Here is a 24158-nt window from a genome sequence, read left to right as displayed (position 1 = left end):
ACACACACACAGAACACACACACACACACAACACACAGATGGCAACACAGACATAAACATGTCTGCCAAGTCAGGCCTCTGTTTACCATCCTATCCTATCCTCCACCTCTACCTCTACCCAGGCCCAGTAACACCAGACCCAGCTACAATCCTCTCCACCTCTACCCAGGCCCAGTAACACCAGACCCAGCTACAATCCTCTCCACCTCTACCCAGGCCCAGTAACACCAGACCCAACTACAATCCTCTCCTGCACCTCAACCCAGGCCCAGTAACACCAGACCCAGCTACAGTCCTATCCTCCACCTCTACCCAGGCCCAGTAACACCAGACCCAGCTACAATCCTATCCACCTCTACCCAGGCCCAGTAACACCAGACCCAGCTACAGTCCTATCCTCCACATCAACCCAGGCCCAGTAACACCAGACCCAGCTACAATCCTATCCTGCACCTCTACCCAGGCCCAGTAACACCAGACCCAGCTACAATCCTATCCTCCACCTCAACCCAGGCCCAGTAACACCAGACCCAGCTACAGTCCTATCCTCCACCTCTACCCAGGCCCAGTAACACCAGACCCAACTACAATCCTATCCTCCACCTCTACCCAGGTCCAGTAACACCAGACCCAGCTACAATCCTATCCACCTCTACCCAGGCCTAGTAACACCAGACCCAACTACAATCCTATCCTCCACCTCTACCCAGGCCCAGTAACACCAGACCCAGCTACAATCCTATCCTCCACCTCTAACCAGGCCCAGTAACACCAGACCCAGCTACAATCCTATCCTCCACCTCCACCCAGGCCCAGTAACACCAGACCCAGCTACAATCCTATCATCCACCTCTACCCAGGCCCAGTCACACCAGACCCAGCTACAATCCTATCCTCCACCTCTACCCAGGTCCAGTAACACCAGACCCAACTACAATCCTATCCTCCACCTCCACCCAGGCCCAGTAACACCAGACCCAGCTACAATCCTCTCCTCCACCTCAACCCAGGCCCAGTAACACCAAACCCAACTACAATCCTCTCCTCCACCTCTACCCAGGCCCAGTAACACCAGAACCAGCTACAATCCTATCCTCCACCTCTACCCAGGCCCAGTAACACCAGACCCAGCTACAATCCTATCCTGCACCTCTACCCAGGCCCAGTAACACCAGACCCAGCTACAGGGAAACACAAGCTGGCCTGTCACTATGACTGGGGTGGAACTGAACCAGAGCAGTCCCACAGACCAGCAGTCTGGTGGAAGACACCCCTAGGTACACATCTAGGATACGCTTTAACCTTCCCTGATCCTTGCATGGACATTAAAACCAGTAGATAGTGACAGCGCTGACGTCATCCACGTGTTCCTATGGAAATCTCCAGATGGCGCATGAAGCCGGAACTATTTGAATTTGAATGGGACTGAATGGCTGAGCATCAGAACTGAAGGCTGGAGTGCTCTGGCCACCTCTGCTGATGTCACAACCAGTCAGCCACACGCACGGCCATGCACACACACACGCACGGCCATGCACACACACACGCACGGCCACATAAACACACACGCACGGCCACATAAACACACGTGCAAACACACAAACACTTAACTGACCATCTGTTCTCTCCCCCCACAGGCCACCAAACACACACCTGGACACAGCAGGCCAGGACCCTGCCTCCAGGCAGCCATTACACACACACACACACACACACACACACACACACACACACACACACACACACACACACACACACACACACACACACACACACACACACACACACACACACACAGATAAAATCCAATGGAATCAAAATCAAATCAAAATCAAACCAAATGTATTTATAAAGCCCTTTTCTACATCAGCAGATGTCACTAAGTGCTTATACAGAAACCCAGCCTGAAACCCCAAACAGCAGCAATGCAGGTGTAGAGGCTCAGTGGTCGTTATAGTCCTGACCATTGAACCTACTGAGCCTCTCTCCTACAACATGTTCACACTCTGTTAGACTCAGTCAGAACTGAGAGAAAGAGGAGAGAGAGAAGAGAAGAAAGAAGAGAGGAGAGAGAGAGGAGAGAGAGAGGAGAAGAGAAGAGAGAAGAGAGAAGAGAGAAGAGAGAAGAGAAGAGAGAAGAGAAGAGAAGAGAGAAGAGAGAAGAGAGAAGAGAGAAGAGAAGAGAGAAGAGAAGAGAAGAGAGAAGAGAGAAGAGAGAAGAGAGAAGAGAGAAGAGAGAAGAGAGAAGAGAAGAGAGAAGAGAAGAGAAGAGAGAAGAGAGAAGAGAGAAGAGAGGAGAGAGAGAGGAGAGAGGAGAGACATACAGACACAGACAGACAGACAGACAGACAGACAGACAGACAGACAGACAGACAGACGAGAGAGAGAGAGAGACAGATAGAAGAGAGAGAGAGAGAGAGACAGACAGAAGAGAGAGAGAGAGACAGACAGAAGAGAGAGAGAGAGAGACAGACAGACAGACAGGAGAGAGAGAAGCTTTTCTTGTAAGGCAAATTGAACAGAACCACTGAAGCAAGAAAGATCCAAGTGTTTTCCTAAAGTGTCCTTCTAGGCTGACTCTTGAGCTGCAACAAAGAGACCAACCAAACGTCTCCTAATCCAGGTGGTGTTTACTGTCATGTACATGTGTCACTGTTCCCATGGCGACGTGTGCAACAGGCCTCAGCATATGACTAAGACCGTGGCCCAAATGGCACTACTTCCCAGGTCAAAAGTAGTGCACTAAATATTGAGTGGCCCAAATGGCACTACTTCCCAGGTCAAAAGTAGTGCACTAAATATTGAGTGGCCCAAATGGCACTACTTCCCAGGTCAAAAGTAGTGCACTAAATATGGAATAGGGTGCCATTTGGGACACAACTTTAAGATTACAATCAGTGGATCTCCAAAGAACAGAAACCGATTATAAAGCAAGTTGGAGGAAAACCGGGGACACCAAAGTAAGATGTAACCAGGGCAAACCACATACAAAATGTCAGGGTGATGTCGGCTCTAGATAAAGCTCAGGGCTAGAATTAAACTGAATTAAACGTTCACGTGGGTTCTAGTCAACTCATGAGATATGAACAGTTTAAAGAGATCATAGATCTTTGTTAATAATGTTCAAAAACAACAAAGAAGGCTTGTGTATTTCAAAGCATGAATTTCAACATGAACATTTGCTTCCTCTCCAAGCAGTTACAAATAACTCTGATATTCAGTCGTTTCTGATTTAATACAGCGCCTTCAGAAAGCATTCAAACCCCTTGACTTGACATGTTGTGCCACAGATCTACACACAATACCCCATCATGTCAAAGTGGATGATTTATTGATTTATTACAAATGAATAAACATTTAAAATCTGAAATGTCTTGAGTCTATTAGTCTCCGGTTTTATTATCACATCCACCAGTGAAAAGCCTTTCTTGGAAGTGTCACGACTTCCACCAAAGTCGGCTCCTCTCCTTGTTCGGGCGGCGTTCGGCGATCGATGTCACCGGCTTTCTAGCCATCGCCGCTCCATTTTTCATTTATCCATTTGTCTTGTCTTGTTTCCATACACACCTGGTTTTCATTTCCCCAATCTACTTGTATTTAACCCTCTGGTTCCCATCATGTTTTGAGTGTAATTGTTTCCTGTTATTATGGTGTTTTACTATGCACTTTACTTTTATGATGTTCCGTGTTTTGAGCGCGTTTTATTAATGTAGTGCTCAGGTTTTTGGAACTAAAATAAAGTGCGCCTGTTTACATCACTCTACTCTCCTGCACCTGACTTCGCCTCTAATACACCTGTTGACAGGAAGCTCTAAACCCAACAACGCAGTCATCAATAACAATGTGTTACTAGAAATAACAAGACGTACAGCAGGAACACACAAGTTCCAGTATTTACATGATGGAGGTAGATATGTATAGGGGTAAGGTGACAGGGATACTGGAGTGATGGAGGTAGATATGTATAGGGGTAAGGTGACAGGGATACTGGAGTGATGGAGGTAGATATGTATAGGGGTAAGGTGACAGGGATACTGGAGTGATGGAGGTAGATATGTATAGGGGTAAGGTGACAGGGATACTGGAGTGATGGAGGTAGATATGTATAGGGGTAAGGTGACAGGGATACTGGAGTGATGGAGGTAGATATGTATAGGGGTAAGATGACAGGGATACTGGAGTGATGGAGGTAGATATGTATAGGGGTAAGGTGACAGGGATACTGGAGTGATGGAGGTAGATATGTATAGGGGTAAGGTGACAGGGATACTGGAGTGATGGAGGTAGATATGTATAGGGGTAAGGTGACAGGGATACTGGAGTGATGGAGGTAGATATGTATAGGGGTAAGGTGACAGGGATACTGGAGTGATGGAGGTAGATATGTATAGGGGTAAGGTGACTATATACTGGAGTGATGGAGGTAGATATGTATAGGGGTAAGGAGACAGGGATACTGGAGTGATGGAGGTAGATATGTATAGGGGTAAGGTGACAGGGATACTGGAGTAATGGAGGTAGATATGTATAGGGGTAAGGTGACAGGGATACTGGAGTGATGGAGGTAGATATGTATAGGGGTAAGGTGACAGGGATACTGGAGTGATGGAGGTAGATATGTATAGGGGTAAGGTGACAGGGATACTGGAGTGATGGAGGTAGATATGTATAGGGGTAAGGTGACAGGGATACTGGAGTGATGGAGGTAGATATGTATAGGGGTAAGGTGACTATATACTGGAGTGATGGAGGTAGATATGTATAGGGGTAAGGAGACAGGGATACTGGAGTGATGGAGGTAGATATGTATAGGGGTAAGGGGACAGGGATACTGGAGTGATGGAGGTAGATATGTATAGAGGTAAGGAGACAGGGATACTGGAGTGATGGAGGTAGATATGTATAGGGGTAAGGTGACAGGGATACTGGAGTGATGGAGGTAGATATGTATAGGGGTAAGGTGACAGGGATACTGGAGTGATGGAGGTAGATATGTATAGGGGTAAGGTGACTATATACTGGAGTGATGGAGGTAGATATGTATAGGGGTAAGGGGACAGGGATACTGGAGTGATGGAGGTAGATATGTATAGGGGTAAGGAGACAGGGATACTGGAGTGATGGAGGTAGATATGTATAGAGGTAAGGAGACAGGGATACTGGAGTGATGGAGGTAGATATGTATAGGGGTAAGGTGACTATATACTGGAGTGATGGAGGTAGATATGTATAGGGGTAAGGTGACAGGGATACTGGAGTGATGGAGGTAGATATGTATAGGGGTAAGGTGACAGGGATACTGGAGTGATGGAGGTAGATATGTATAGGGGTAAATTGACTAGGCATCAGGATATACAGTACCAGTCAAAAGTTTGGACACACCTACTCATTCAAGGGTTTTTCTTTATTTTTTTACTATTTTCTACATTGTAGAATAATAGTGAAGACATCAAAACTATAAAATAACACATATGGAATCATGTATTAACAAAAAAGTGTTAAACAAATAAAAATATATTTTAGATTTTAGATTCAGCAAAATAGCCACCCTTTGCCTTGATGACAGCGTTGCACATTCTTGGCATTCTCTCAACCAGCTTCACCTGGAATACTTTTCCAACAGTCTTGAAGGAATTCCCACATATGCTGAGCACTTGTTGGCTGCTTTTCCTTCACTCTGCAGTCCAACTCATCCCAAACAATCTCCATTAGGTTGAGGTTGGGTGATTGTGGAGGCAGCAGCGGGGAACAGAGCTGGGGAACTGACAAATATAGAGGAGGTAATAAACAGGTGATGAGTGAGTCCAGGTGAGTCTAATATCGCTGATGCGCGTGACGAGGGAAGGCAGGTGTGCATAATAAATGGCAGGAGTGCGTGATGCAGGGCAGCCTGGCGCCCTCAAGTGCCGGGGGGGGCAGACTTGACAGTTACACTTTGGATGGTGCATCAATACACCCAGTCAATACAAAGATACAGGTGTCCTTCCTAACTCTGTTGGTGGAGAGGAAGGAAAACACGCAGGGATTTTATTATGAGGCTAATGGTGATTTTAAAACAGTTACAGTTTAATGGCTATGATAGGAGATAACTGGGCATGGATCAACAACATTGTAGTTACTCCACGATACTAACATAAATGACAGAGTGTAAAGAAGGGAAATTTGGCAAAGACATTTAATTTTTGTCCTGATTACGAAGTGTTACGTTTGGGGCAAATGAAGTACAACACATCACTGAGTACCACACTTCATATTTTCAAGCATGGTGGTGGCAGCATCATGTTATGAGTATGCTTCTCATCATTAAAGGTTGGGGAGTTTTTCAGGATAAAAAATAAATGGAATAGAGCTAAGCAGAAGAAAAATCTTAGAGGAAAAACTGGTTCAGTCTGCTTTCCACCAGACACTGGGAGACAAAGTCACCTTTCAGCAGGACACCAACCTAAAACACACTGCTTACCAAGACGACATTGAATGTTCCTGAGTGGCCTAGTTAAAGTTTTGACTTCGCCCTTTCCTGCAGTCAATGACCAACAGCATCCTCTTTGGTCTCATGGGTGGAATGTTATTAATATGTTTCATCATTAATAAAGATGTTGTTTTTATACAATGAAAATCTGGTGTTTCTATGTCAAACGGTTCTGCTGTATTTCAGTCTTCTGTGATGTATATAAAGTGTAATATTGGGAAGCAAACTCAAAATGTAATACATTTCAACAGTATATCTGACATGGTACAGGTGTCTTCTTTTTGTTAAACCCATAACCATGTGTGTGAGGTGTACATTTTTGTTTCAAAGTAGATTTGTCTAAGACGACCAAGAATCCCTCTGTGTGACCCTGATTTAGCCCACTGCAGATTCAAGTTCAATCGGCTTGGAAATCTATGGCAAGACTTGAAAATGGCTGTCTTGAATACTTATTGACTCAAGACATTTCAGCTTTTTATTTGTAATTCATTTTTGCACATTTCTAAAAACACAATTCCACTTTGACATGGTGGTCAGTGACAAATAACAAATAATACATTTTAAACTCAGGTTGTAATACAACAAACTGTGGAAAAAATCAATACTCCTCCTGGTCGGTCAGTGTATTTATAGAAATCAACTCACGCCTTCAAATCCACCTCTAGCTACCTGTTAGCTCTGATCTCAGAACTATCCAGCTCTCTCTTTCTGTCTCCCCCCTCTCTCTCTCTGTCTCCCCCCTCTCTCTCTCTGTCCCCCCCTCTCTGTCTCCCCCCTCTCTCTCTCTGTCCTCCCCTCTCTGTCTCCCCCCTCTCTCTCTCTGTCCCCCCCTCTCTCTCTCCCCCCTCTCTCTCTGTCCACCCCTCACTGTCTCCCCCCTCTCTCTCTCTGTCCCCCCCTCTCTGTCTCCCCCCTCTCTCTCGCTGTCCCCCCCTATCTCTCGCTGTCCCCCCCTCTCTGTCTCCCCCCTCTCTCTCTCTGTCTCCCCCCTCTCTCTCTCTGTCCCCCCCTCTCTCTCTCTGTCCCCCCCTCTCTGTCTCCCCCCTCTCTCTCGCTGTCCCCCCCTCTCTGTCTCCCCCCTATCTCTCGCTGTCCCCCCCTCTCTCTATCCCCCCTATCTCTCGCTGTCCGCCCCTCTCTGTCTCCCCCCCCTCTTTCTCTGTCCCCCCTCTCTCTCGCTGTTCCCCCCTCTCTGTCCCCCCCCCTCTCGCTGTCCCCCCCTCTCTCGCTGTCACCCCCTCTCTCGCTGTCACCCCCTCTCTCTCTGTCACCCCCTCTCTCTCTGTCCCCCCCTCTCTGTCTGTCCCCCTCTCTCTCTCTGTCCCCCCTCTCTCTCTGTCCCCCCCTCTCTCTCGCTGCCCCCCCCCCCCTCTATCTGTCCCCCCTCTCTGTCTGTCCCCCCTCTCTCTCTGTCCCCCCTCTCTGTCTGTCCCCCCTCTCTGTCTGTCCCCCCTCTCTCTCTGCCCCCCCTCTCTCTCTGTCCCCCCTCTCTCTCTGTCCCCCCTCTCTCTCTGTCCCCCCTCTCTCTCTGTCCCCCTATCTCTCTCTCTTTCTGTCTCTCTCTTTCCTCTCTCTCTCTCTCTCAGATCTTGAGATCCTCTACCTGCCACCACTGATCTCAGACCAGTCACTGAGACCAGCTCACTTTAATTCCTCCATTAGCTGCAGAGGGAAATATCCTTTAATTGTGTAAGACAGACCTGACCTAGTGACTGACTGAGAGGACATATTCAAAGCAACAACATTACACACTAACTACAGATATGTCATGTGTAAGTCAACACAATTTGTTCCACACATAAATAAAGTGAAATGTTAAAGTCTCTAGGGAGAGAGAAGGGAAGGGAGAGAGAGAGGAAGGGAGAGGGAGAGGGGAAGGGAGAGAAAGGGAGAGGGAGAGGGGAAGGGAGAGAAAGGGAGAGATAGGGGAAGGGAGAGGGGGAGGGAGAGGGGAAGGGAGAGAAAGGGAGAGGGGAAGGGAGAGGGGAAGGGAAAGGGAGAGAGAGGGCAAGGGAAAGGGAGAGAGAGGGCAAGGGAAAGGGGAAGGGAAAGGGAGAGGGAGAGGGGAAGGGAGAGAAAGGGAGAGTTTTGGTTTCTTGTCTATTTCATTTGCTTTGGCATGCATTCGTTTCCCATGCTGATAAAGCCATTTGAATTGAAAGAGAGAGACAATGAAGAGGCAGGAAGTCATGTGTTGATGAAGCTCCTGGTGCAGGACAGGTGTATATCATTCCCTGTCGCCTCGACAACCACAGAGCCTACCTAGCAGATAGGGACAGATGTTCACTCTCTGTTTCTCTCTTCACCTGCTCCATTTGTCCATCTGCACCCCTACTTTGTGTTTCTTTCTCCTCTTTCCCTCCTACATAGAGATAGAGAGGGGGGGGGGGGGTCTCCTCTTTCCCTCCTACATAGAGATAGAGAGGGGGGGTTCTCCTCATTCCCTCCTACATAGAGATAGAGAGGGGGGGGTCTCCTCTTTCCCTCCTACATAGAGATAGAGAGAGGGGGGATTCTCCTCTTTCCCTCCTACATAGAGATAGAGAGAGGGGGGGTTCTCCTCTTTCTCTCCTACATAGAGATAGAGAGGGGGGGGTCTCCTCTTTCCCTGCTACATAGAGATAGAGAGAGGGGGGGTTCTCCTCTTTCTCTCCTACATAGAGATAGAGAGGGGGGGTCTCCTCTTTCCCTCCTACATAGAGATAGAGAGGGGGGGGGTTCTCCTCTTTCTCTCCTACATAGAGATAGAGAGAGGGGGGGTTCTCCTCTTTCTCTCCTACATAGAGATAGAGAGGGGGGGTCTCCTCTTTCCCTCCTACATAGAGATAGAGAGGGGGGGGGGTCTCCTCTTTCCCTCCTACATAGAGATAGAGAGGGGGGGGGGTTCTCCTCTTTCCCTCCTACATAGAGATAGAGAGGGAGGAGGGGGGTTCTCCTCTTTCCCTCCTACATAGAGATAGAGAGAGGGGGGGGGGGGGGTTCTCCTCTTTCCCTCCTACATAGAGATAGAGAGGGGGGGGTCTCCTCTTTCCCTCCTACATAGAGATAGAGAGGGGGGGGGTCTCCTCTTTCCCTCCTACATAGAGATAGAGAGGGGGGGGGTCTCCTCTTTCCCTCCTACATAGAGATAGAGAGGGGGGGGTCTCCTCTTTCCCTCCTACATAGAGATAGAGAGAGGGGGGGGTCTCCTCTTTCCCTCCTACATAGAGATAGAGAGAGGGGGGGTCTCCTCTTTCCCTCCTACATAGAGATAGAGAGGGGTGGGGGGGGGGGGGTTGTGCAGTGCTGACATGCTATAGTACTGTACATGCTATCCGTAGCATCATAAGAGGAGGAGCTACAGTACATGCTATCCTTAGCATCATAACAGGAACAGCTATAGTACTGTACATGCTATCCTTAGCATCATAACAGGAACAGCTATAGTAGTGTACATGCTATCCTTAGCATCATAACAGGAACAGCTATAGTACTGTACATGCTATCCTTAGCATCATAACAGGTACATGCTATCCGTAGCATCATATAATAGCCCGGGTAATATCCCTTTGTTAGGTGTGAGAAAGGGGTGTGTGTTGCGTCAAAACAGAACACTCAAAACAGAACACTCAAAACATGAGCACAATGGCAGCTCTTCCTTTAAAGACCTCCAGGCCTCAAGAGGGCAGATAACCCAAAAAACACAGGTGGAACTAAAAAATTGAGCCAGGATTTCTGGAGGGACTACTTTTACATGCGCACCTGTCAGATAAGCATGGGTATAAAATGTTTGGTCCTCAACATACACACAGCTCATTGTTCAACCCTAAAGACGCAACTGGTATGTAATGTTTGGAATTATTTATTATGTTGCATCCAGTGCTTAGCAATTTACATGTTTAACTCTGGTAGGAATTTTGACTTTTGTTGTGGATATTTTCTGACCTCAGAAGTAATTGCTAGAAGTGCTAGATTAAATTGTTTAAACGTTTACTTTATTCAAAGCCATGCTTTGTTGCTGTGTCATGCATTGTTTAGTGTAAAATAATGCATGTTTATTCTCTGTTTGTTTAAGGTTATCAACCTATTCCTAGTGCTATTCCTAGTGCTAGTGCTATTCCTATTGCTATTGCTATTCCTATTCCCTATTCCTCTGTGATTCAACTACTCTATTCAACAAATCAACTATTTCAACATATTCAACAAATGGCATCAAAACCATAATAAAACACTGGAAAGGAATTGAGTTGTCCCTTTGCATCCTTCACGGGTTGAGCAAGCCGTTTTCAAGTTTGGGCAGAGCTGAAAATAATTATAACACCTAGACAACTTGACAGTTGATAACCACGCGTGGCAGTGAAGACGAAAGGATTAACGGCCTGAAGTCAGGAAAGCTGTCGTCGCAGAGAGGAGTATTGGCTTACATCTCAAAATGGCGGCGGAGACTCTTGGGAAAACCGTGAAGGAGCTGAAGCAAGAAAGAACTTTGGCTAAGAGTGCTTTTACCAAGCAAGCAAACTTCCTTAGCAGAGGTGCAAAACACATGACTAAGAGCGAACTGCGAGAGGAGTTCAAGAAGCTCACGTCGGAGGCAAGGAAGGTCAGTGAGACAAATGATGAATACAGGGCTGGACTTCTGGCAGACATTGAAGCTGAAACCGATGAGGGTGAAGAAGCTGACCTGAGCAAGCAGCAGCAGACTGAACTTGAGAAGACATTCCAAGAATGCGAAGTACGATTGGATGAGGTCAGGGGGATGATCCAGTCCAACCTATGGCCTAGATACGGGGAGGACGAGGTGAAGTCTGCAATCAAAGAAGCTGAGACCGCCTGTGATGGAGTTGCTCAAATACCTGTTATGGCTGTAAATAGAGATGGCTTCGAGCTACGGTGGGATGGTGCGAAGGCACAAGTCCAAGATGCAATCACAAGCCTAGCAGAGTGGGAGATGTGGATTCCAGTAGCAGAAAAAGAACGGCTGGAAGCCAGAGTAAAGGATCTGAAAGCATTCAGAAACAACCTTGAAGCAAGGAGGGCAGGATTTCTCACAGCGCAAAGAATTGCGGAAGAGGATAAAGACAGAGGGAGAGTGCTGCAGATGCCCATGCCAGCTCCACAGCCGACACTGAGAATAAAACCAACCTGTTTACCCAAGTTCAGTGGGTATAAAAGGAATTTCCATCGATGGAGGAGAGACTGGGAGAGTCTACAGAAGCAGGGGGAACCAACAGGCTCAGTCGAAGTAAAGAAAATCCAACTCATTGACAGTGTAGATGAGAGAATGTGCAGAGACCTCCATTTGTCTACTTACAATACTGCTGAGGACATGTTCAGGGTGCTTGAGAACAGGTATGGAAACAAGTCTACAATTGCCTTGGAGATAATTGAGGATCTGGAGAAAATTCCTGCTTTAAGAGCAAATCAGCCAAGGAAAGTTATCGACATGATCCAAACTATAGAGAAGGCACTGGATGATCTCACAGAGCTTGGAGGCACAGGAGCCATCAACAACCCTCTAGTGATTAGATCCATAGAAAGCAAGTTACCTGACAACATCAAGCGGGATTGGCTTGTCTTCATGGTTAACCCGAGGAATAATGTCACGCCGGACAATCACTTTGAAAACCTTCTTAAATTCCTGAAAACACAGGAGGAAATTCTTGAAAAATTAGAGCAGCTGGGAGTGAGTGAAAAGCCAGAAAATAAATATGCTTGTGTGGAGAGAAGATATGCGTCCACACGTTCCACAAGGAAAGGCGGCTGTGTTGTCTGTGGAGATGAAAAGCATAGAGAAAAGATCTTCTTTTGCAAGCGTTTCAAAGAACTGAAGCCGGTGGAAAAGTTGGATGCTGTAGAAAAGCTGGGGGCCTGCAAGAGGTGCTTGGTCTGTCATGGAGAAGATGATGAATGCAAAGACACTTACCTGTGCAGGAAAAGAGACTGTAAGAAAGACCATCATTTCTTTCTTTGTCTGAAGGGAGATTTCAAGAGAAGTGACTCAGACAGAAGACAATCCAATGTGAGAAGGTATACGCTTACAGAGGAGCAGGAGGAATTGGTGTCTAAGCTCTCCCCAGAGATGGCAGAGAAATTCAAGAAAGCATTCACCAACGCCACTGCGAAAACAAACTGTGTCAAAAATAATCAGCTGGGAGTGACTGAGTCAAGTGCAGTAGAAGAATTGCCAGTTATTCTAATGCTGCTCAAGGTAACTGCCAATGCAGGACAAAGAATTGGAACCCTGATCGACTTGGCATCGGACACAAACTACATCACTCACAGAGCTGCCAGAAGATTAAATCTTCGAAGTGAAAACATCACTTTAGTCGTTCATGGAGTCGGAGGAATGGCCATGAAGGTTAGAACCAGAAGATATCTCCTCAGAGTGAGGGTCAAAACGCCCATAGGCACGGAAAGAGCTCATGAGCTTATCTGCTATGGTTTGAATGAAATTGCCAACGTCCACAGAGTCATCAAACCTGAGCAACTCAAGAAGTTCTTCCCAGAAGTCAATCTAGGAGATCTGAGTAGACCGGAGAGTATTGAGCTACTGATAAGCCACCGCGAAGGAAGACTTGCTCCGCAAAGAGTGAAGGTGATTGGAGACCTTGTCTTGTGGGAAGGTCCGCTAGGAAAGACTGTTGGTGGAGCACATCCAGATCTGTTTGAAGAAGTGGATATAGCCGCACACAGGTCTGAAACACACTTTGCTCGATCCATGAAAGCAACTGCTGTCAAGTATCAAGAGATAGCTAAGCTGTTCACAGCTGAAACCAAAGGAACAGTTGCTCACAGAGAGTTCTTGGATTGGTGGAAGTGGGACAGCATTGGAGCAGCTTGCGACCCAAAGTGTGGAGGATGCCGGTGCGGCAACTGTCAACCAGGAGGCAAAGAAATGACTCTGAGTGAGGAAAGAGAGCTGGAGATCATAAGGAAAGGCCTCACCTACATCAAAGCAGATGCTCACAGTGATGAACCCCACTGGGACACAAAATACCCCTGGATTCAAGATCCAAGTTCCCTTCCTGACAACAGGATTGGGGTGGAAGCCACCTTCTTGAGAACAGAAAAGCAACTCAAAAAAGAGCCAGAGTGGAGAATAGCATACACAGCTCAAGTCCATGAAATGGTCGAGAGAAGAGCAGCGAAGAAACTCACCAAAGAGCTCATTGCCAGCTGGAAGGGGCCAGTATGGTATGTCAGCCACTTGGTGGCAGCAAACCCGCACTCTCTCACAACACCTGTGAGACTGGTATGGAACAGCAGCCAGAAGTTTAGAGGGGTCAGCATGAATGACCTTCTGCTGAAAGGGCCTGATGTCCTCAATCCCATCCGAGCAGTACTACTCAGGTTCAGGAGAGGCGTCAATGCTGCCCTCGGCGACATTAAGAAAATGTACAATTCTGTGTGGTTGGAAGACCTGGAGATGCACCTCCACAGATTTCTCTGGAGAGACACTGAGGAGGAAGAGATTGAAGAGTATGCGATCACCAGAGTCAACATTGGCGATCGACCAGCAGGGTGCATTGCGCAATTGGCTATGAGAGAGACAAGCAAACTGCCCATGTTTGCTCACCTGGAGGAGGAACGTAGGATCCTTGAAGAGGATACCTATGTCGATGACATACTGACTTCCCATAATGACTTGCAAAAGCTGGACCAGAACACCAAAAGTGTTGAAGAGATCCTGAAGGCAGGCGGCTTCGTCCTCAAGCCCTGGGTCCGGTCAGATCAAAGTGGGAGGCAGGAGATCGTACCAGGAGAACAAGGAGCGCAGTCAAGCACAGCACTCATTCTCCCAAACCAAATGAGGGAAGGATACAATAAAGCCCTTGGAGTCGGATACCTTGTTGAGGAGGATAGACTGGACCTCATGACTTCAATCAATTTCTCAAAGAGGAAAGGGAAAATGAAAGTCGGCCAAAATCTCCTTGATGAAGAGGTGAGAGGGAAAACTCCAAACCCACTGACGAGAAGAGAACTGCTGAGCCAGGTAGCTAGCCTGTATGACCCAATAGGCCTCGTCACAGCTGCCAAACAAAAGGGCGCCATTCTTGTCAGAAAGGCGTTTCAGGAAGCTGGAGGCAAAACTCTGACCCGAGACACTTGGGAAAAACCTTTGTCTGAAAATTTGAGGGAAGAAGCCATCCAATTCTTTGAGGAATACACACGTCTTGGCCAAATCACCTTTCACAGAAGCCTCACACCAGCCAACTGGATTGGAAAACCATGGGGAATAACATTCTCTGATGGAAGTGACAAGAGCTATGGAGCCGTAGTGTACTTAAGATGGGAGACCCAGCAAGGCATCAAAGTCAGACTGGTTGAATCCAAAGCAAAGCTCACACCATTGGACCAAAAGGGAGAACCAGTAAAAGCTGAAATCTGCGGTGCTGTCTATGCAGCACGACTTCGAAAGTACGTTGAAAAGCATAGTCGAATAGAAATTGAACGATGGCTCCATCTACTGGACAGTCAAACTGTGTTGGGAGCAATCCAGAGAGACAGCTATGGATATCAAACTTTCTTTGCAAATAGAGTTGGAGAGATCCAGAAATCCACATCCATAGAAGACTGGTGGTGGATCCCAGGAAGCCTGAACAGTGCTGACATCATAACAAGAGGGGCAGCCCCAGAAGACCTCCAGGAAGATTCCATGTGGCAGGATGGACCAGCATTCCTGAGGAAACCTGTGAAAGAGTGGCCACATAAGTCAGCCAAAGAAATCGCTGCGTATGGCAAGGAAGGTATAAACAAACTTCGAAGGAAAGCTTTCTCAGCAGCACTGACCAGAGCGCAGGTCAAGAGAAACCAGAGTGATACACAGCAAAATAAATCAGATGAACCTAAGACTCGGATCCGAAGATCACCAGCCGGCTCTGCGGTAACAAAACTGATTGACATCAGGAAATTCAGCAATCTGACCAGGCTGATCCGAGTCATTGCCTGGGTTTGGAGAGCCGCAACGAGATGGAAAGAAATATTGACCAAGAATTCAGCCTCAGATAAACCAAAGTGGGAGGACGCTCTTTCAACAAACTGGAGGTACAGAGCCAAACAAGCTGTACTCACTGTCGGGGAGTGTGAGGATGCACTAAGAGACTTGTTCCTTGCAGCTCAAGAAGGTATAACCTTTCAAGATGCCACTCTCAACAGACTCGCTGTTTACAGAGATAAAGAGACTGGGCTCTTAGTTTGTGGAGGAAGGTTCCAGATCTTTGATGAGGACGAAACTGCCGTACCAATTCTACCATATGAGGCATGGATATCCACTCTCCTAGCTCAAGAGGCCCATGGTGCAAATCATGAAGAAATAGCAGGCACACTCCTCCGGATGAGGAAGAAAGCCTGGGTGATAAAAGGCCGGAAGCTGGCTAAAAAGAGAGTTGACAATTGTGTGGTGTGCAGAAAGGCCAGGGCCAGAAAGTGCCAACAGATCATGAGTGACCTTCCATCCGAGCGGATAACACCAGCCAGACCATTTGAGTACACAACAGTGGACTTATTTGGACCGTATGAAGTCAAGGACGAGGTGAAAAAGAAAACCAAGCTCAAGGTGTGGGGTATTGTCTTCTGTTGCATGGTATCCAGAGCTATACACACAGATGTTGTCAGTGACCAGTCGACGGAAGGCTTCCTACTGGCTTACCAAAGATTCACGGCACTGAGAGGGCACCCAAAGAAATTGTGGTCAGATCCTGGAAAGAACTTTGTGGGTGCCAGACCTGCCCTCAAAGAACTCTACATCTTCTTGGATCAACTAGGTAAATCTGAGCTTGAAAATGAAGCTTCCAAGCATGGGACAGAATGGAGCTGGAAAATCCACCCAGCAGACTCCCCTCACAGGAATGGAGCTGCAGAAGCAGCTGTTCGTACTGTGAAGCGGGCTTTGCACAACCTGGGAGGAGAAGGACTCTTCACATGGAGTGAGTTTCAAACATTTCTCTACACGGCTGCTAACCTTGCCAATGAAAGGCCCATAGATGCAAGAACTCAAAGCCGGGAGGACTGCATAGAATACATCAGCCCAAATTCCCTTCTGCTTGGACGGATTGGACCCAGAGGAGATCTTGGATGCTTTGATTTTGAAAGCTACCCATACAAAAGATTGAGAGCTATCCAAACAGAAGTTGACCGGTTCTGGAGGAAGTGGAGTCAGTTAGCTGGGCCCAATCTATTCGTGAGGAGTAAATGGCACACAACACATAGGAATGTGGCTGTTGGAGATGTTGTCTGGCTGGCTGACCAAAATGCCTGGAGGGGTCACTACAAACTAGCCAGAGTCATCAGTGTCAACATTGACAAGAAGGGCATCGTCAGAGATGTGCATGTCAGAACTTTTCCCAGCTACCCAGTCTCAACTGTGAAGCCTGCTCAAGAGAAGTCAAAGACACTCTCAACTAAAATACCTGCTACAGTTCTTCATAGGGATGTCAGACGCATCATTGTTATACTTCCTGTTGAAGAAGGAAGAGCCTGATAGCTGAAATCGAACATGCCCAACACAGAGGTTCGTGTGACCTCCTTCGGTTCAAGAACCAGGAGGTCAAGTGGGAGGTGTTGCGTCAAAACAGAACACTCAAAACAGAACACTCAAAACATGAGCACAATGGCAGCTCTTCCTTTAAAGACCTCCAGGCCTCAAGAGGGCAGATAACCCAAAAAACACAGGTGGAACTAAAAAATTGAGCCAGGATTTCTGGAGGGACTACTTTTACATGCGCACCTGTCAGATAAGCATGGGTATAAAATGTTTGGTCCTCAACATACACACAGCTCATTGTTCAACCCTAAAGACGCAACTGGTATGTAATGTTTGGAATTATTTATTATGTTGCATCCAGTGCTTAGCAATTTACATGTTTAACTCTGGTAGGAATTTTGACTTTTGTTGTGGATATTTTCTGACCTCAGAAGTAATTGCTAGAAGTGCTAGATTAAATTGTTTAAACGTTTACTTTATTCAAAGCCATGCTTTGTTGCTGTGTCATGCATTGTTTAGTGTAAAATAATGCATGTTTATTCTCTGTTTGTTTAAGGTTATCAACCTATTCCTAGTGCTATTCCTAGTGCTAGTGCTATTCCTATTGCTATTGCTATTCCTATTCCCTATTCCTCTGTGATTCAACTACTCTATTCAACAAATCAACTATTTCAACATATTCAACAAATGGCATCAAAACCATAATAAAACACTGGAAAGGAATTGAGTTGTCCCTTTGCATCCTTCACGGGTTGAGCAAGCCGTTTTCAAGTTTGGGCAGAGCTGAAAATAATTATAACACCTAGACAACTTGACAGTGTGAAAGGGATAGTTTATTCTGTCATAACTGGCATAACCCTGACATCAATGTGTAATAGCACAATCAGCAAAATATATGCCAGTGGCAGGTAGCCTAGTGGTTAGAGTGCTGCGCCAGTAACCGAAAGGTCGCTAGTTCGAATCCCTGCGCAGACGAGGTGAAGAATATGTTGACGTGTCCTTGAGCAAGGCACTTAACACTAGTTGCTCCAGGGAAGCCATTGATAACGGCTGTAACCCCACTCTCAGGGGTAGCTGGGAAATGCAAAACAAAAAACTCTCCAACTCACACGTGGGTATAATTTGCACATGTGTGGGCCTGTACACACCTGGTATAAACCTACATTTTCACTACAACAGCAGCCATCCAACACATAAGTAAACTTACCAAACTCATTGTTGCAAAAGAGAAGAAATTAATATTGGTTGGGAAAGAAATGAAAGTAAGAGCTTGGCTTTCTTCAGCCCAGCAGGACTCTAATACCTTTGCCCAGATTGAGCTAACTCCACAAAAATTAAACAATCTCAATTTGTGTTAAATGAAATACGTTCTGAAGTGCTAACCCCAACTTTTTGGATTCTAGGGGAAACATAGTGTTATTACTGTGTACAAGGCCTACAATACAGCATTATCCTTCCTCTACAATACAGCATTACCATTCCTCTGCAATACAGCATTATCCTTCCTCTACGGTAAAGCATTAGCATTCTGCTACAATACAGCATTATCCTTCCTCTACAATACAGCATTACCATTCTGCTACAATACAACATTATCATTCCTCTACAATACAGCATTATCCTTCCTCTACGGTAAAGCATTAGCATTCTGCTACAATACAGCATTATCCTTCCTCTACAATACAGCATTACCATTCTGCTACAATACAACATTATCATTCCTCTACAATACAGCATTATCCTTCCTCTACAATACAGCATTACCATTCTGCTACAATACAACATTATCATTCCTCTACAATACATCATTATCATTCATCTACGGTACAACATTACCATTCTGCTACAATACAGCATTATCCTTCTTGTACAATACAGCATTATCCTTCTTGTACAATACAGCATTATCCTTCTTGTACAGTACAGCATTATCATTCCTCTACAATGCAGCATTGTCCTTCGTATGCAGTACAGCATTATCCTTCCTATACAAACATGAATATAATTTATCTCACTCTCATTCAGCATTATCCTTATCCATTAGACTCTTTATCTCAGAAAGCCACTAGCAAGTTGATACATGATAACACACACACACACACACACACACACACACACACACACACACACACACACACACACACACACACACACACACACACACACACACACACACACACACACACACACACACACACACACACACACACACACACACCACAAGCGCTTATTTTGAGTAAACTTGAAGTTACAGAAGTGAGAGATGACAGGTCTTGACTTGCACATATTGGACTCAACAAACAACTCAGGCAGTAATTTGTACATGGGGCCTCTCTCTCTCTGTCACTTTTACTCTCCTCCTGGGTTAAAGAGAGGGAGTTAGACAGGCTTTGATCTTCTACGTGATGTAGTTATAAAGTCAGGCTCCAACCAGGTGTCCACCAGGTACTGGGATAGGGGTCAGAGGGGAGGTGAAACCAGGTGTCCACCAGGTACTGGGATAGGGGTCAGAGGGGAGGTGAAACCAGGTACTGGGATAGGGGTCAGAGGGGAGGTGAAACCAGGTGTCCACCAGGTACTGGGATAGGGGCCAGAGGGGAGGTGAAACCAGGTGGCCACCAGGTACTGGGATAGGGGTCAGAGGGGAGGTGAAACCAGGTGGCCACCAGGTACTGGGATAGGGGTCAGAGGGGAGGTGAAACCAGGTGTCCACCAGGTACTGGGATAGGGGTCAGAGGGGAGGTGAAACCAGGTACTGGGATAGGGGTCAGAGGGGAGGTGAAACCAGGTGTCCACCAGGTACTGGGATAGGGGTCAGAGGGGAGGTGAAACCAGGTACTGGGATAGGGGTCAGAGGGGAGGTGAAACCAGGTCTCCACCAGGTACTGGGATAGGGGTCAGAGGGGAGGTGAAACCAGGTGTCCACCAGGTACTGGGATAGGGATCAGAGGGGAGGTGAAACCAGGTGTCCACCAGGTACTGGGATAGGGGTCAGAGGGGAGGTGAAACCAGGTGTCCACCAGGTACTGGGATAGGGGCCAGAGGGGAGGTGAAACCAGGTGTCCACCAGGTACTGGGATAGGGGTCAGAGGGGAGGTGAAACCAGGTGTCCACCAGGTACTGGGATAGGGGTCAGAGGGGAGGTGAAACCAGGTACTGGGATAGGGGTCAGAGGGGAGGTGAAACCAGGTGTCCACCAGGTACTGGGATAGGGATCAGAGGGGAGGTGAAACCAGGTGTCCACCAGGTACTGGGATAGGGGCCAGAGGGGAGGTGAAACCAGGTGGCCACCAGGTACTGGGATAGGGGTCAGAGGGGAGGTGAAACCAGGTGGCCACCAGGTACTGGGATAGGGATCAGAGGGGAGGTGAAACCAGGTGAAACCAGGTGTCCACCAGGTACTGGGATAGGGATCAGAGGGGAGGTGAAACCAGGTGTCCACCAGGTACTGGGATAGGGGTCAGAGGGGAGGTGAAACCAGGTACTGGGATAGGGATCAGAGGGGAGGTGAAACCAGGTGTCCACCAGGTACTGGGATAGGGGTCAGAGGGGAGGTGAAACCAGGTACTGGGATAGGGGTCAGAGGGGAGGTGAAACCAGGTGTCCACCAGGTACTGGGATAGGGGTCAGAGGGGAGGTGAAACCAGGTGTCCACCAGGTACTGGGATAGGGGTCAGAGGGGAGGTGAAACCAGGTGTCCACCAGGTACTGGGATAGGGGTCAGAGGGGAGGTGAAACCAGGTGTCCACCAGGTACTGGGATAGGGATCAGAGGGGAGGTGAAACCAGGTGTCCACCAGGTACTGGGATAGGGGCCAGAGGGGAGGTGAAACCAGGTGTCCACGAGGTACTGGGATAGGGGTCAGAGGGGAGGTGAAACCAGGTACTGGGATAGGGGTCAGAGGGGAGGTGAAACCAGGTGTCCACCAGGTACTGGGATAGGGGTCAGGGGGGAGGTGAAACCAGGTGTCCACCAGGTACTGGGATAGGGGCCAGAGGGGAGGTGAAAACTATTAATCAACAGCTAGAGGGGGTTGTCGTGACTAGTTCACTAAATTTCCATTAAACAAAAAAATTACAGTATGTTATCTATAGTATGTCAATAGTATGCCAATGTCATCCTCTTTCATTCTACACCATTCAAATCATTTTATTTAACCTTTATTTAACTAGGCAAGTCAGTTAAGTTACAATGATGGCCTACCCCGGCCAAACCTGGACAACGCTGACATAAGGCCTTACAGTGGAGCAGCCTGACATAAGGCCTTACAGTGGAGCAGCCTGGCATAAGGCCTTACAGTGGAGCAGCCTGGCATAAGGTCTTGCAGTGGAGCAGCCTGGCATAAGGCCTTACAGTGGAGCAGACTGACATAAGGGCCTTACAGTGGAGCAGCCTGGCATAAGGCCTTACAGTGGAGCAGCCTGGCATAAGGCCTTACAGTGGAGCAGCCTGACATAAGGCCTTACAGTGGAGCATCCTGACATAAGGCCTTACAGTGGAGCATCCTGACATAAGGCCTTACAGTGGAGCAGCCTGACATAATGCCTTACAGTGGAGCAGCCTGACATAATGCCTTACAGTGGAGCAGCCTGACATAAGGCCTTACAGTGGAGCATCCTGACATAATGCCTTACAGTGGAGCAGCCTGGCATAAGGCCTTACAGTGGAGCAGCCTGGCATAAGGCCTTACAGTGGAGCAGCCTGGCATAAGGCCTTACAGTGGAGCAGCCTGGCATAAGGCCTTACAGTGGAGCAGCCTGGCATAAAGTCTTACAGTGGAGCAGCCTGGCATAAGGCCTTACAGTGGAGCAGCCTGGCATAAGGCCTTACAGTGGAGCAGCCTGGCATAAGGGCCTTACAGTGGAGCAGCCTGGCATAAGGGCCTTACAGTGGAGCAGCCTGGCATAAGGCCTTACAGTGGAGCAGCCTGGCATAAGGCCTTACAGTGGAGCAGCCTGACATAAGGCCTTACAGTGGAGCAGAATGACATAAGGCCTTACAGTGGAGCAGCCTGACATAAGGCCTTGAATATGGACTGGGGTAGGGTGACATGTTATTAGGGTCTTGTCTCTATAGCAGGTGGGCTCTGACACTGAGACAGACTGTTGGCCCCCTCACAGTGGAGGTAGTACTGAACAACATAACATTCATTCACTCACTCCTTAATTATCTCTCATACACACAGGCAGACTGACAGGCAGACTCAGTCAACTGACTAATCAATTATGAGTCAAAAGGCCAGGACACACAGCATTGTGTAATGTATGACATGTACAACATTAAACAGACCTCCGGAAGAGGAGCTGCAGCACGAGCTAATAAACTAAACTAAACAACAAAAAAAAATAAGGTGTATGAACTTAAGGTAACTTCTCCGGTAATTAGCGACATCATGAAAAATACAGACGGTGCCTACTGTCGTTACAAACTAGGCCCACTGTAGCCTGATGAAAAATACTACCGTTCAAAGAATAGTAACTGATAAAAAATACAATGTTATTATTCTGTCAAACTAATCTACTTAGGGAGCCGCATTATTACTGAGTAGTTATTAGGCTATTTGAGGTAAACCTAGGTTAAGTGCAGTGACGCATGAATAACAAGGGGTCGATGACAACGTTAGCCCCAGCCATGAAGCAACCTGTTGCCCGCTCTGTCTGGAGGATACGAGTAGCCTAGTGGATACCGGGAATAGCCTACAAATACCGCCTCAATCCGTATCGCCTCCTCTCACATGTACGTCCAAGTCAACCACGGGTGCTTTGGAATAGGCTACAGTCTATTACACAGGGCGTTTACAAACACTTCAGAAGGTCTCGTGTTTAGTCCAGATTGGGTATTCTGGAAGTGAACCGCGCCAGGGTTGTTCGACTCCAGTGTTCATGGGAGGAGTTGGGGAAATGCCATTTCAACGGGCGGCAACATTACACTTTGGAGGTAATTCCCTATAAAGAAGTCATTCCCGTAGGAAAACGTGTCGTAGATAAAATAATGAGTCTATCTAATCGGAGCTGTCGTAAATCTTTCTATAGCTTTTGTGTTTACAACAATAACGTCTGGCTACAATGTTGCCGAATAGGCCTGGCGATAAATGTTTTATCCACACAGCGTAGCAACAATGTAACAATTTGCAACTTGCTGGAATAGGTTGTTGGCTACTCTGTAGAGCGGGTGTCGACTTGCTGTGTGTCGACTTACTGTGTTGGCCACGCTGCCAGTTGACAGCTCTTTCGTAAGACTGACAAGTCAAAGACTTAAACCTTTAGAGCAAGACAGTCAAATGAACCCTCAACGGCAGTCTAGAAGAACCCTCTCACTACACCGCCGAAAACGCAATGCATTGATTCATAACCGCTTTAGTCGGCTATAAGACTGCCTATTCCTCTGAGGGAACACAGGAATACATTGAATGGTAGAATACATTGCATACCTACATTGTGTAAAACCCCAGTGAAACGAGACACCTCTTTTCCTCAACCGCTAAATATATTTTCCCTCCTTCTATCTCGCGCTACAGAAGAGCCCAACAACTCGAGACGACAACTAAGTAAAGCTGCGTATAATTATAGTTAATTACAACAGACATGCTGTCAAAACTACCATATAACACCACTCACACTCAACACATGTACATGGCTTCTCTTTCCTGAGAGACACACACTCACGGCAATTAGACTGTCCACTTCTCAGCCCAGTCAGAAGTGGGCTTCAATCTAGAAATTCACTTTTAAAATGTCACCTACCTTCTTCTCATAAATCCGGTTAGTCCAGTTATGTCAATTATCCGTATCCGGCGTCAGATATAACCGTTATCCGTTGAGGAACCGTTACAACCGATAGAAAATGCCTCTTTTCGGAGCAGTTGATTTTTTTCTCCTCTATTGCCAGCACTACCAGTAGATCCCCGAGCCAGGGCGCTTCAGTGACGTAAGGCTCGGGGTGCGCGTTCACGAGAATGGCCTCCCTCCACTCCACCGCCGTACGTGCACGAGTCTTTCAACATCACGCACAGGCGGGAGAGCGCTATGCTTGAGGTCACTAAAGAAATGAACGGGCTTTCCTCTGTAGCAGAGAGACTTTCACAACAGAACACACTCTATTCTAGAACCTTACTCATGCAGCTCTTTGATTCGTTGCCAGGTATTTCAAACAGGAGAGGGCGCACTTTGGTAAACACTTCCTAACCTAATCACAGATCCTGATAACAGTGCGTTGTCAAAGCCTCTG

At 47.2% G+C, this 24158-nt stretch overlaps 1 protein-coding gene across 1 annotated transcript in view; it reads right to left on the bottom strand.

The window, feature by feature from the left end:
* LOC129865499 (ELKS/Rab6-interacting/CAST family member 1-like) overlaps positions 1-23880 on the bottom strand; it is a 48702-nt gene extending 24822 nt beyond the window's left edge. The window contains exon 1 of the mRNA XM_055938346.1: positions 23675-23880. The gene's annotated coding sequence lies outside the window, so the exon portion shown is untranslated. The remainder of the gene's footprint in view (positions 1-23674) is intronic.
* Positions 23881-24158: the final 278 nt, after the last annotated feature.

The sequence above is a fragment of the Salvelinus fontinalis genome, chromosome 11, assembly GCF_029448725.1.
Source record: "Salvelinus fontinalis isolate EN_2023a chromosome 11, ASM2944872v1, whole genome shotgun sequence".
NCBI lineage: Eukaryota > Metazoa > Chordata > Actinopteri > Salmoniformes > Salmonidae > Salvelinus > Salvelinus fontinalis.
Note: the sequence above shows the minus strand (reverse complement) of the source record. Positions and strands in the feature narration are given on the sequence as shown.